At 38.6% G+C, this 14,974-nt stretch overlaps 1 protein-coding gene across 2 annotated transcripts in view; it reads right to left on the bottom strand.

The window, feature by feature from the left end:
• Tie (Tie-like receptor tyrosine kinase) overlaps nt 1-14,974 on the bottom strand; it is a 242,164-nt gene that overhangs the window by 151,706 nt on the left and 75,484 nt on the right. The gene's annotated exons all lie outside the window — the stretch shown is intronic.

The raw sequence follows: 14,974 nt of genomic DNA, 5'->3' as shown, positions 1-14,974 counted from the left end.
TCACAGTTTACGCGGTTTCCATTTACATTTTCCCTATTATCCGCTTTTTTAGGTGTTTACTGTAATCAAAGTTTAGCTTGTTTAGATCAAAACAAGCTTTTTGATGAATACTCAGATCGATTGGTAACTCAGCAACAAAATGGCAATTGGAAACTCATGTATGTTGTACAAAGTACAACAGCGCGAGTAACGGAGGGTTAATTAAAACTAAGTAAAAAATAGACCAATGAAAAACCTTATGTGGGGTGACATTGGACCAAAACATAAATTTGGTTAAAATATCTTAAAATATGTAAATGTAACGTAGTTATTTGGAGTACCCTTGATTATGACCACAATGTATTTCATATGTATGGCTGAAGATCGCGTGTAATTCTCATTTATCCACATAAAAAAGTGTTCAGACTTTTGTTAAACTGTGAAATGTTTTAAATTGTTTTTTGCTACTATTTATGACACTTTACTTTACAGCACCATTTAAATAAAACAACTGGTAAATTTTATCAACTCCTTAAACCAGGAGTTCAAGGAACATATTCTAGTCATCATTTTCAAATATATATTTGCGTTAGTAAATATTTTTCAATTTTGGCCCCTAGTACTAATGTCACCCCACCTTACGGTATTGAAATCCTTGGAAACTGAAAAAAAAATTCAAAAATAGTAGAACAAGAACTTATGTTCAATATTTTTACTTTTCTTTTGTGCAATATTATGGTAATGTTTATATAGAAAACGGGTCTTGATTTTGTAGAAATCATCGAGAGAAGTCATTGTTTACAAAAGCTGTTACGCCCTACTTCCAGCTCTATCTAGAAATAATTTATGGGCTATTTAAGTTTTAACCTTCTTTTTTAAATATTTACCCAAATTACCAAACCAAATTTACCGTGCATATTATTTCTAGAAAATATTTACTTTTTTTTTAAATTTTGTCTCAGACGTCAATTCGTGAAGTGACGTTTTCATGCAACGATTTATTAAAAAAAATGTCTAATACGCCATTTTGATAAAAACTCAATATTCAAAATGACCAAATTTTAGCACAAATGTGTAATGATTGCCCGTAGCAAACAAGTATCCAATTTTTCATGCAAATCGGAGAAGCTCGAGTCTGATCGATTCGTCATTTGGCGTGGAACTGCCCAAAAACATATTTTCCCACTATTTTACTAAGTATTGGTGTTCTGCCCGAATATTGGGCATTTTTTGACAATGTATCACTAGCAACCAAAAATAACCGTTTGTATTGTCCTTATGATGCATTGTTCAAAGAAAAATTGAAAAACAGGAGATTTTCATCGATGGGTCTAATCTTTAGATCCATAGGCTAACAGTGGAGCCATGTACCCTGATTGCTTCAAAGCTACGAAAATCGCAAACTCAACTATTCAACTAACAATATGTGATCATTTGAGTAACGTTTAAATTGTTTCAAAAATATTTAAAAAATTTAAAATGATGGTTAATGATGATTTACCAACCGCTGAGGTGATGAGATTTTCTATAACTAAATGAATTCAGCGGTCACTTCATATTAACTCTCTGTAAATCGCTTTTTCTACAACCCGATACCTCCTTTGCTCGATGATCCATGTAGTGTTATTTTGATTCCATAATTCGATCTGTTAATAAAATTCCGTTTAACTTCTACTATCCATCTTTAAAAAAAATCCTTGTGCGGCTCAGGTTCTTTGGAAACTTGTCTATGCACCAAAACTGGACATTTTTCCTAAAGCAAGATGCAAGTTTTCTCAAATTTTGACTAACCCATTCGGCCGAATGGTGTACGGCCTAGTGAACATCGGCTTGATTCTTTAATACCGTTTATCTTCTAAAAAAAGTCAATTATTTCTTGATCTCAAAGTGCTTCAGGGTGAATCAATATGAAGTCTACCCTAGCGACGAGACCGGTGTAGTAGTTAGCATCCATGTCTCTAACGCTAATGGTCATGAATTCAAATCTCATCCCCGGACAAGTCACGAATGACCTAAAAATATGTTAAAATTAGATAGTAAAAAAAAAAAGATGTCAACTCTTGAGAAGAGAGGTTGTCGTAGAATTTCTGATAACACGTGTATGGAGTAGTATGAAAATATGCATGATACATAGGAAGGGATGTAGGTAAAGAAATCGAAAATCTTGATTATGTCATATTTGAATCACCCCAACATGCTAGCTTAATAACTTTTAGAAATCTTGAATTTGTTTTCCGTCGATCTTGTTTTCCGTACTGAGTACCAACGCTACCCACGCCAGGGAGGCAGCTTCCACACCTGGACCTAACCTATCGACCCATCAACTCATAAACCGGGGACCAACGGCTTTACTCCCCTCCCGAAGAAAGGCGTGATCAGAGATGTTATGCCTCAGAAAATCCCGGTGGCGCCGGCTGGGATTGAACCCAGGCCTTTTGGAGGGAGAGGCAATCACGCTTATAACTACAGCTTTCAAAATGGCGTACTCATTTTTTTTTTAAATTGATGGGAGACAAACTTAGGAAAAAATAATTTGGATCTAATACGGCGGCTGAATTCCATATGGCCGCCACTAATTCTAAATGTGGAAAATGAAAGCCCTGAAGATTTCGAATGGCATGCAAACAATAGGTTCTTTTAAAGGATTTTATAGTGATACCTGTATTGATTTAAATTCAAGAATCCAAGTTCAAGAATTTACAAAAAAAAAACTTCTTCTTAATCTGTTCGAGCCCCTAGAACGATAAAAGCCAACATGGGATCAATGTAAATGGTTTTTAAGATCCTCGAACAAAAAGAGGCCTGCTTCAGCTCGCTCCATTTTATACCGTAATAAGTGAAGCACTCTTAACGGCGCCGGTGGTGTAGTGGTAAGCGTGATTACCTCTCACCCCAGCAGGCCTGGGTTCAATCCCAGTCGGCGCCGCCGGGATGTTCTGAGGCATAACATCTCTGATCACGCCTTCCTTCGAATGGGAAGTAAAGCCGTTGGTCCCCGGTTCATGAGTTGATGGGTCGATAGGTAGGGTCCAAGTGTGGGAGCTGCCTTCCTGGCACGTCAGTAGCATTGGTGCTCAGCACGGAAAACAAGATCGACGGAAAAAAACAAACCAAAGGAAAAAAAAAAATTAAAAAATAAGTGAAACACTCCATCTATGGAGCGTTTTTCCAAATAGTGGAGTGAGATTTTGCAATTGACGTTACCAGTTTTCGGTGTGGATGGGTTTAATAACTTCAATTATGATTTAATTTTCATGCCACATTAGTCTACTCCTGCGTTTCTTAATGTATGGATCGCAACCCTTGGGTGGTTGTCTAACGGAATCGAAATTCTATAAATATATAAGTGCTTTAAAATAATTTTAGAATTGCAATGTCATTTTGCGACTAATAGATTACTTACGTTGGCACTTTCAGGACTGTTCTATTATTCAGGACTTTAGAATCCATGTTTGTGTTTTCAATGCCATTCTGGTATTTTAAAGTAAATTTGGAAAGGTCATTCTAAGCTTCTTGAGTGTGTTTAAGCTATTTCAATTAATTTGTGTGAGATAAAGCTATTTTGGTAATTCATGGCTGATTTAGCTATTTTGAGGCCATTTTTTGAGTTTTTACGTTTTTAATGTCATTTTGGTTTTTTATACTATTTGTGAGTTTTCAGGCTGATTTAACGTTTTTAAGAACGATTATGAGGCCATTTTTGTGGTTTAAACCATCTTTAGTTTTAATAGTACTCTATTTCTACTCACTCTTAATACTACTCTCTTTTTATTCATGAGTTTCGATAATCCTTTAATTGTTTTCCGACTATTCTTGCACATTTTAGGCTGTTTTTTAACTGCTTTGGTGGTCAGCGTTTTTTCGCATTCCAACTTGCATGGTAATTTTTTTGAAAAATATCTCAGTTTGGAAGCTTCAATGCAATTTTGTTTTAATCATAATCATGCAATGTTCAGGCTGGAGCTTATGAAATGTCTTAAAGTGGGACGAAGTCAACAAAAGCTTTATGTCTTTTTGGAAAACAGTAAAACACACCCATCATCCAGTCCTAATGGATTTGCAAAACTTTTTAATTTACAGCTTGATTGCTACCATGTCTTCTTAGATGGTAGCAGCAATTTAAATCTAAAATCACTTTACAAAATTTGACTTATCTGGCCATAAAAATGCCTTCTCCAATCTCAATAAACACATAAACACCTAAAACCACTCAAGTATCATTGCCAGACCGCTCTACATATTGGTGCACATACTCCCGAAACACAAATATTTATCATACCGTAAAAACCTTTCACTTCGGGTTTCGCCAATTTTCCTTACGTGCGCGTGTTTCAACTTTATTTTCTCGCTCTTCCTGAGTATCTTCGGAGCCACATGCCACATGCCAACGGCCGTGTTCGTCTGCATATCATTTCATCTTATTTCCCCGCGATTTGCTGCTCCGAAATGGAAATGAGCCGGAATTATCTGGTCGGTGCAATCGCTTCGCGGTACATGACGATTTTCACTTGAAAAAACTATATTTTCCAAACTCATTCGTCGACTATGACGGAGGTCATTTTGGGAAATTTACGACAGTCAAACATAAGGTTGCTCAAAGTTTGAATTGAAAAATCTTCCCACGGCTTTCAAAGGGCTCGCATAACCACACCACCGACGACGTTGAAGGCGATGATGGCGGACACTATGCAGTTGAGGTAATGGAATTAAAGCAAACATCAGAGTTTTTAATTGCCACAACACGATTTCGGTTTTTTTGTTGCTACGTTCGAGTCAACGGACGGTCGATGAAGGGGGTCATCATCACCATCTTTCTATTTCGAAGCTTTGACGTAATGCGATACGCAGAATTAAGCTCGTAGCGACTGACTTCGGGAACGAAGTGCTAAATGTTGAATAAATGTAAGTGTAAGTGAGTAAGTGAGAAAATTCAGGACATTCTTCTTCTTTGGCTTTATTACGGGACTTTACGTCGGCTCTCGACTTACTGTTCTAGAAGCACTTTCACAGTTGATAATTGAGAGCTTTATATGCCTGTACATTTTTTGAATTAGTATAATTGTGTGGCAAGTACAATCATACTCTATGCCCAGAAAAGTCGAGAAATTGTCCAACCCGAAAAATTCCTAGACTGTACCGGGAATTAAACCCAGCCGCCTCCAGCATGGTCTTGCTTCATAGCTGAACCTTTACCGACTAATCAACGGTAGATCCGAATCCAGGACATATAGGGTTTACAATTTGATAATCTAGCCAATTGTACTATCTTAATGGATTGAGAACAATATAGACGCTTAATCGATAAATACCAGAATTTCTTGTCGTCGTACTGGTCAGAAATAGTCAATTGATCATTTTAGACAATTTCAGAGAGAAAATTTTCAGTTTAAATGGATCCAGAGAAAATGATAAAAATGACGGCTTCTGCGTTTTGACATTATAAGCAAGGGTGAAACAGTCACGCCCACCCATGAAACTAAACTAAAATTGAATTTCATCCAAAAAGACGGAGCTACTGCGAATCGATTTTAGTCGATACGTGCCAATCCATTTGGAGCACGACGATGACCAAGCAACGGCCTCCACAGCCGGATCGATGCGCATTGTTTTGCGCGCACCGGTTGTTGAAGGTGCGAAAAATTGCACCCCATCGATGAAGGACCCTAATTAAGATGAACGGCAGCCGATAGCCTGAACGAAGCGCCGCAAAACATCAACCGGTAATGAGTCCATCAATGGGCCGTTGTAAAAACTGATGCCGCCCGTCGTCGTCGCCGTCATCGTAGATTCGCTCTTTTATATTATATATGTGTTATACAACTTAATTATGGAAGATGGAACCTTCAGTTGATTGAACGTTTCAATCGTCGAGGTTCGACCGATGCAGGGCAGACCGATGCAGCATTACCGTTATTCAAAGCAAAAGTGCACCTCTTCAAATGCTACTCATCACACCGACAGGAAACTAGTTCTCGTCCGAAGCTAATGAGTAAATTACACTCCCCTTTCAGCAGAAGGGCAATAACTTCCATAACATTGTCGGTAATAATCCTAGCACTCATCTAGTTGAGAAAGGGCAATGTACACACTCCTTGTAGAAACTAGCGACTCATCCGATGGCGATGACACGAACCTGCTTTTTCCCCGACCGACGACGAGCGCATCTCTGATCCTACAGGATATTACTTCTTCTCAGCACACCCCGCCGTGGTCCTTTCTCCCGCTGAAGTGAACCAGTTCCAGCAAAAAGATAATCTCTATAATAAGTCAAACGATCTTCTACGGAGCTCAGCAAACTGCACTCCCTACCAGCCCTTAGCGATGGTCGATCATTGCTCTGCTCTGCTATTATAATACCTACCATACAGTTGGTGGTATGTAGAAGGGAATAGGTGTGACTTTTTAATTTATTGCCATTTGCTCTTGCTCCACTTTGCTTGTTCTTTCTCTATATGTATGCTTCAAGAAAAACTACCGCAGTTTTAATGAAGGAGCAATTATTGCTTGCTGCTGGTGCAGCTCTGATTGCAGATAAGGGTGTAATTTCAGTAAAACTCTGAAAAGGTTGGTATGTGGTTCGTGTAGAACCTGTTCTGCATCGAGTGGATTAGAACTCAATGTGTGGCGGAGCTTCAGAAGAATCTGCAAGTCTACTTTTTATAACTTTTACAAGCAAACATCAAACCCAAAAATTGAAACTTGGGGCCTGTTAATGAAATTCGTAGGCACTTTAGGTTAGCTAAACGTTGCTAACGCTAGATTTGGCGTAAATTTACACGATATTTCATTTAAATTTTTGCGAAACATCGCATAAATCAGCAATGTTATATATAAGCTAGTAAACGATTTCGATGTTTATGCCTACAACAGCTCGAAGTTAAACGAGGGGAAATTTTACACGTTGGATTAAATTTAGAATTCTTGTCTGTGCAGAAATTATTTCTTCAAAGAATGTGAATAGTAAAATCTTACAATTAGTAAGAAGCTCTTGTGATAGCTGTACACAGAGAAAAATATGGATTGAATCATCGAATGAATGTATTTTTAGCTAAATATAATTAGAATAGAAAAAGCAATTGTTAGCAGGCTTGTATGTAATATTCAATGAAAGTTTTAAGACTAAGTTTAGCCAGGATATTTCATTAGAATTCATGTAAAAGGTATCAGAATTTTGCTAAAAACCACGATATAATTCATATCGTATCATCAGCAAAGATCAGACTTAGACTATCCAAGTATGCTCATTACACTTGTGCTTGAAGTTCTCTGAGAATGCTCCGAAATTTCTTGTACTCTTCGGTGAAGTTGAAATTTCATTGAAGTTGATTCTTGAACTTGCCCTTATGACCTACAACATTTTCATTAGCAGTTGTTTCAATCTGCCATAGAATACCCGTGAACTTGTTCATGATGTTCTTTTAAAATCCCCTTAACAAAAGGTAGTTGTTAGATAAGAATATAATCTAGGAAAATTACCTACACTGAAAAAAGTTTTCACTAAGTTTCTATTAGGAACGCACAAAATATTTTTCCAACAACAAAAATAAGATACATAACGTTCATGTGATTTAGTGGTGTGTCCAATTATGGGATCACATGAAAGTTATGTGAAATTCACATGGATATTTTCCACTGGTTATGTGATTTATTTTATGAGTGTATCTTATCAGCCGTGGAAGAGCTTACACAGTTCGAAAAAGTAGTGTAAATTTCTGTTCAGTATGATGCACATAAATGGAGCGTCACATATCAAATAAGTTTACATTTTATATCATGTAAAGTTCTGATTCATTTCATGCAATTTAGCAAATATTGTATACAAAACCCATTGTTGTAAACAACATTGTTTACAAGTTTCTCGGTTGCATGAAATGAAATACAAGTCTACGTGGATGAATGTTGACATCACTATTAAAATTCAGATTTAAAACTAACTTGAACCGTGATGCTGTCTTGAGCAAAGTTGTTCCTTATAGTTTGAGCTACATGTTCTGAAATTCTGAGCTTAATCAAGTTTGCAAGTTTGAAGGAATATTATTTCTCCATACATTTAAACCAATATCCAATCAAAAGCGCCAGCTCGTGTTACATCAGAATGAGCTGAAATTTTCAGAGAGTGTTTTTTTCACCTAATGGCACAAATCTAGGGGTTGGCCCGTTGAAAAAAAATGATAAAAAATGTCCCCCATATAAATGTGGGCCAGTCTAATGTAGAACTATCATGTTTTCAGTAAAGTTGTTCAGGTGACCTTTCAGATAGTGAATAGCTTAGTTCAAAAATGTATCGCTAGGCAGCTCTAATGGAAAAATAATATGTTGTCTCACTTCTACTGATCCTGACCATAAAGATAGTACCCGTTTTCGGCAAAGTTGTTCATTTGAATGAAGCCTTTCTAATCGCGGATATTATCGTTCAAAATTATTTTACTAGGTGGCACTAGTGAGTAAAATATTGTTTTTGATATCTCTTCAGTCTTTGGCAAAGCTGTTCAGTTTAGTGAAACCTTTTAGAAGGCAGATAATTTGATAACAAATGTATCACTAGGTGGCACTAGGCGGGACTAAAGAGCAACATATTGTAATGCCTTATTTTTAATAGTCCTGACCACACAGAAAGATCCGATCATCTGCCAAGTTGTTCTTTTGAACGAGATATTTCTAATTAAGAGTATTGTCGTTCAAAATTAGCGCACTAAGAGGCGCAACATAAAGATAAGAGAAATACAAACTGAAAAATAACGAAAACGCAGAGTCAAGCCATGACACCCACTAGTGAGTAATTGCAAATGGAAAATCCAGCCAAAAGACGAAATTCATCTTACTTGTGATCTACGTAAGCTATCATGGCAAGCGAAAAAGGCAAAGATCACATTAGCTGTCTACACTGTTTTCCATTTGCTCGCTACACCACACAGAGGGGGCTTTTTACCATCGCTCTATGTGTGGGATCATCTTTATCCAAGAAGTTGCAAAATAGTGAGGAAAGCAAATGCCATAGTCACATTATCTTTGTGGAGCGTTATATAAAGTTGTTCTACAAACACTCCAATAGAAATAAAATGGAGGTCTTAGGATATGAGAAACCTCTTCTATGAAATCGGAACAAGTTAGATACACCCAACCGGTGGATGTAAAGGGTGATACGGTCAAAATTTGGTCAATATCAACTTGACGTATTTCTTTAAATTTTGCATTCAAAAAACCTGAACACCCCTCATTTTGAAGGTGTGTGTGTGTGTAGAATGTTGCTCCTATTTTGATTTTGGAATTCACTCTTCAGTTGTCAAAATGCCGTCCAAGCAAGAAGAGCAGCGTATCAAAATTTTGCTCGCGCATCGCGAAAATCCGAGCTACTCGCACGCAAAGTTGGCAAAATCGCTAAAAGTTGTCAAATCAACCGTTATAAATGTAATTAAAGTGTTTGGGGAACGTTTGTCGACAGCCAGGAAGTCTGGATCGGGGGGAAATCGAAAACCGGAAGCCGCTGAGACGACAAAGAGAGTTTCCGGTAGTTTCAAGCGAAACCCTAACCTCTCTCTCCGAGATGCCGCAAATAAGCTGGGTGTATCGTCTACAACCGTGCATCGAGCCAAAAAACGAGCCGGACTATCGACTTACAAGAAGGTAGTGACTCCAAATCGCGATGATAAACAAAATACGACGGCCAAAGCGCGATCCCGGAGGCTGTACACGACGATGCTGACGAAGTTTGACTGCGTGGTAATGGACGACGAAACCTACGTCAAAGCCGACTACAAGCAGCTTCCGGGACAGGAGTTTTATACGGCAAAAGGAAGGGGAAAGGTAGCAGATGTTTTCAAGCACATGAAACTGTCAAAGTTCGCAAAGAAATATCTGGTTTGGCAAGCCATCTGTACCTGTAGCTTGAAAAGCAGCATTTTCATAGATTCCGGGACTGTCAACCAAGAAATTTACGTAAAAGAGTGTTTGAATAAACGTCTGCTGCCTTTTCTGAAGAAACACGGTTGTTCCGTACTGTTTTGGCCGGATTTGGCATCTTGCCATTACGGTAAAAAGGCCATGGAGTGGTACGCCGCCAACAACGTGCAGGTGGTTCCCAAGGACAAGAACCCTCCCAACACGCCAGAGCTCCGCCCAATTGAGAAATACTGGGCTATTGTCAAGCGGAACCTAAAGAAGACCAAAAAACTGCTAAGGGCGAGCAGCAGTTCAAGGCAAACTGGCTTTCTGCGGCGAAGAAGGTGGACAAGGTGGCTGTACAAAATCTGATGGCAGGGGTCAAGCGTAAGGCCCGGCAATTTGGATTTGGAAAAGCGGAAGCCTAACTGAATATTTTTCCTGAATTTTATACTAATTGAACTTGAAAAAGAAATTTAATTTGATTTTTTTAATAAACGATTTCACCGATTTACACGCGTTTTCCCTTGACCAAATTTTGACCGTATCACCCTTTAAGATTCGCTTACAATTATGTGGGATTCATCATCAGAGGATGTAAGTGGAGACCGCATGAACCGAGGATGCAATATACCTAGCTGCGGTCCAATGCAAGAAAATTGGAGACCGAAAAATGTGGAGTGTATTAGTGAGTGAAATTAATTATGTCGAAAAAAATAGGTAGAAGGTTGCCGACTGGACTCGAACAATGAACATTGCGATTATCAAACCTGTGCTTTCTCCACTGCTCTCTCCATGCATCTGAATATGAGTAGCCTAAAAGCAAACAAGAAGCGCTCATTTCCTCTCACACTTGACTTCGTATGCTTTTTCTGCTGGGAAGATTCGAGGCAAGTGTGTGCGTTGTTCTACCATGTTATACATAAAAATCAAGGCAAATGCTTGTGAAAGCACAGTTCTGTCTGAACGAAATAAAAAAGACAAAAAACCATTGCATCGCCTGCAAGGTCAACTTCTAACATTCGCTGCGATGTTCATGAACAGAGGATGATAGGAAATGGAACTAACATCCATTGTAATAAGTTTTTGGTTTGGGTGTATAATATAGGTATAATCCCTCCAGAGTTGACCCACGACATCTGTCATGATGACCTTTATGGTCTACGAATTTTACGCTTAAGACTTCTGTATATTCCGTACGGTATTAGGTGATGAAATGAAAGGTATTCCAAGTTGGTTCAAAAGATCTTTAGCCATGACCACAAAGTATATGAAGCTTCCCCCTAAAATTTTCGGGGAAGACCTCTACAATTGGGTTTTATTTACATTAAGCATTTAAAATTATCCACAAAACTTACGATGACATATCTACGAGATCTTTACAAATTTCCTGTAGATCTATATGTATTAATGTCCCACGCTCCAAACGATTGCGTAGAGTATGCAACAGTTATACGTATAACGAGATAGATAGATATATGAGATTTGAACTCATGATTATAGCGTGACAAAACGGTAGTGTAGATTGACCCCACAAGGCCATTAGACTTATCCTTCATGGCCTCCGGAATTCATTAGTTGACGCAAAAGATTCTTGATTTCGAAATACTATACACTTTTTTTTATCGAAATCTCAACAGCTGAACTGTTCGGTAATATTTAGGCAATTCTTTTTTTTTTTTTCTTCTTTGATTTGTTTTCCGTCGATCTTGAGTACCAATGCTACCGACGCCAGGGAGGCAGCTCTCACACCTGGACCCTACCTATCGACCCATCAACTCATCAACCCATCAACGGATTTACTTCCCTTCCAAAGCAAGGTGTGATCAGAGATTTTGTGCCTCAAAAAATCCCGGCGGCGCCGACTGGGATTGAACCCAGGCCTTTTGGGGTGAGAGGCAATCACGCTTACCACTCCACTACCGGTGCCGCTTCTTTATTCGGGCCATTCAATTTAATTGTTTCAAAGCTATTTTAAAACGAGATCTCCACTACAATTACAAGATTTGATCAAGGTTGAACGTAGGCTTCAAAATGAAAGTCACAGTTTTACCGAACGTTTTCTGTAATTGACTCTCAAGATCAGTTAAACCTCATAAAATTTTCCAGTTGATCAGAATCAGGATATTTGAAGTTATGTATGACATGTGAAGTTGCCTATAAATTCAATCTATCAGACCTCTGAAATTGCCTCATTAGTTACCTAGATTTAATCCATGAATTTGATTAATAATACCTCTGAACATAACCCCTAAAGCATCTTGAGTTAGCCTTAAAAAATTCACTCAACAGTACTATTTGGCTTTATTCACCACATAGGCTACATTGAAAACATTAACCTTCATAGAAATTAGCATCCAGGTTTCAGATACTAAGATACCTAATTATTAAAAAAAAATCTAATTTTGTGCTACATACAAATATGTATACATCCGATCCGCAATGCTAAAAAAATAAAGCTATCAAGCTTATCTACATTCTCTACCAATGTATAAATATACTACTAGCTAACTACGGACTAACGCAAAGCAGCTAATTCATTTTACACGCGATTGTTGAACATACAAGCCTCTGCCAGCTCTCCAAATCTTGTAACTATGTATCTTCCCAAACAAAAGCATCGAGAGCTAATTACAACGTCACATTGCCTCCCGCCATGAAACGAGCACAAACATCAAATTCGATGCACCTCTGGCTTATTATAACCTGACTGCAAAAGTGCAAGAGTGAATGCACGTTAATCAATTTCACGTGCGCTTGTCGATCGCATTCAATACATTAGGAAGCTCTATTTTGTTCGCGCACGTGTCTCCCTCCATGTCAGTCGCATCTATCTCCCTTTGGGAATTTTACAAAGCCCTGCTCGTAGATATGCGAGCCGTGGGTTCGCATGAAAATGGACAGCACACGTGCCGCCAGCCACTGCAGTTGTAAAAGCGCAACGAACTAATTAAAAGCGTTCCTCGAGGCTATCATCAGATACGATGCGACGTAGGAGATTGAGTGCAGCAAGCAACGCGAGAAGTTCTTTGACGGCAGTGAATGTCGAGAGTAGTGAACGGTCTGAAATCTCCCGGTGGAGTTCTTTGCCCTGCGATCGTCGTCTCGGGGGTGCGATGGAATTAGTGACGGATCTCGAAGAAAATCCGACCATAGAACGAATGGAAAAACTTGTGAAATAACATGTTTCTTCTGCTGAAGTGATTGACATGAGCCGTTCGAAAATGCGATATTTTCTGGTTCTGGCAGCGAAACAAGACCGTAGATATGATGCAATTCTACACAATCGAGTGGTGATGCAGTAAAACAGTTGAAAGTGTAGCATTGAAATTCTTCTGTTTCAAGTGGGAACTTCGGAAGCGAAGCAGCGTCTTACTTTGACCTGCTTCTGGGACGCAGTTCCATTTCCATTGTTTCCAAACTCTGAACCACTCCATTCGGAAAGAACAAGTACCTAGCTGTCAGGTTAAATAACTCTCTTAAATAACAGTACCCTACGCCTCGATCTCTTCGGCTGATGACTACGTCGTCTCTGTGTAGCCGGGGGTAAAGTAGCTAAAAGTGCGGCCGTATTGCTCCTATTATTTACCCTACGTTTTGAACCCTACGCCCTGCCACTTGGACCCCGACCGAGCCCACCCAACACTCAGTTACATCTATTTTGAAGTGTTGAATAACAAATTACACTGCAGCACTCCAGCAGTCGAAGAGATTCAAGTCAATCCGAAATGACCGGTACCGGTTCATCGCCATCGGTGGATTTCAATTCATGGAAAATTAGAAACCCCCGTCACACCACCTCAGCACCAACCGCAAGCCTCAGGTTCCGAATCGGAATAAAGTATGCGGGTGTACACAGCAAAAAAATAATTTTGATATCACGTCAAAGTGGATGCACTACAATCATGTCGAAAATATGGTGTAATATTATTTGCTAAAATGGTCAAAATTATCATTAATACAATGCATGAACTGACATTACGCTGCTTTTACTACATTTGTTTATTTATGTGGTCATAAAAATTACATGAAATTTTCGACATGATTGTAGTGCATCCACTTTGATGTGATATCAAAATTATTTTTTTGCTGTGTAGATCGAGATGATCGACATCGAATAATGGCAGCGGCGCACGGACAGTTGAAAAAAAAGCACTACTGGCGGCGGCAATCGTCCGATATGCAAATGGAGCACCATCAGTACACCGTTCAATCAGCACATAAATGGCAAATATATGGCTATCCCGCGAATTTGTTGATTTTTTTTAAACACACTGAGGCTAGCTCTATCAACAACGATTGATCGTTCGAATGATCAAACGAAACAGTACGGGTACGAAGGAATTGTCGTTTGCCTGGGGAACATCGGATTGCAATGGCGTGAAAATTTATCAGGCAAGCCGGGAGCGTACGTGTCTGATCCCGTTGGAATTGAGTGCCGTTTTGACGTGACGGAGGGAAAAGGTGTTTGAAATTAGTAACTGAAATTTGTGTTAGAAATTAACTACTCATACGAAGACACATCAAACGTGGTGAATACTCGTGGCTCAACATTATATTTTGAGGAACACCAACTCTTACAGGCAGAACATCAGATTCGAAATTCTGTTGTAAATATCTGCACACTTAGAAATATCAGTCTAGGTGCTCTGAGACTGATATATACGAGCGTCAATTTTGACATAAAATTGAGTCATGGCAGACGTGAAATTCAGCTCAATCAAACGTACTTTTCGTCGAGTAACGAACTTTTCAGTCTCGGAGCACTAAATTTTACATGACATGTTGGTTTAGGTTTCATCTTTTATGTCAAAGATGGATTCCGTCACGAGTAAAATTAGTTTTTTTTTTCTATGTGCGTGTCAGTTAATTAATTTAAAACTAATTTTATCTAATTTAGGTATATTATAATTTTATACTTTAGCTATCGAACCATCCTGCAAAATACTGTCCAATATATGTTCTACATCCATGTAACTCATGAGTGTTGATTATATAGTAGATGCCCATGGTCATTTGCGAAAATTGAATTCGAATTAATTTTCAACACCATTATATTCAAAATTATGTTTTCATAAACTGTACTGATTGAATAAAGCAACCTCAATGGATGATA

Source organism: Ochlerotatus camptorhynchus, unplaced genomic scaffold (genome assembly GCF_037179485.1).
Source record: "Ochlerotatus camptorhynchus isolate MF236.1 unplaced genomic scaffold, CSIRO-AGI_Acam_v1.1 ptg000253l, whole genome shotgun sequence".
Taxonomy (NCBI): domain Eukaryota; kingdom Metazoa; phylum Arthropoda; class Insecta; order Diptera; family Culicidae; genus Ochlerotatus; species Ochlerotatus camptorhynchus.
This window is presented reverse-complemented; position numbering and strand designations above follow the sequence as displayed.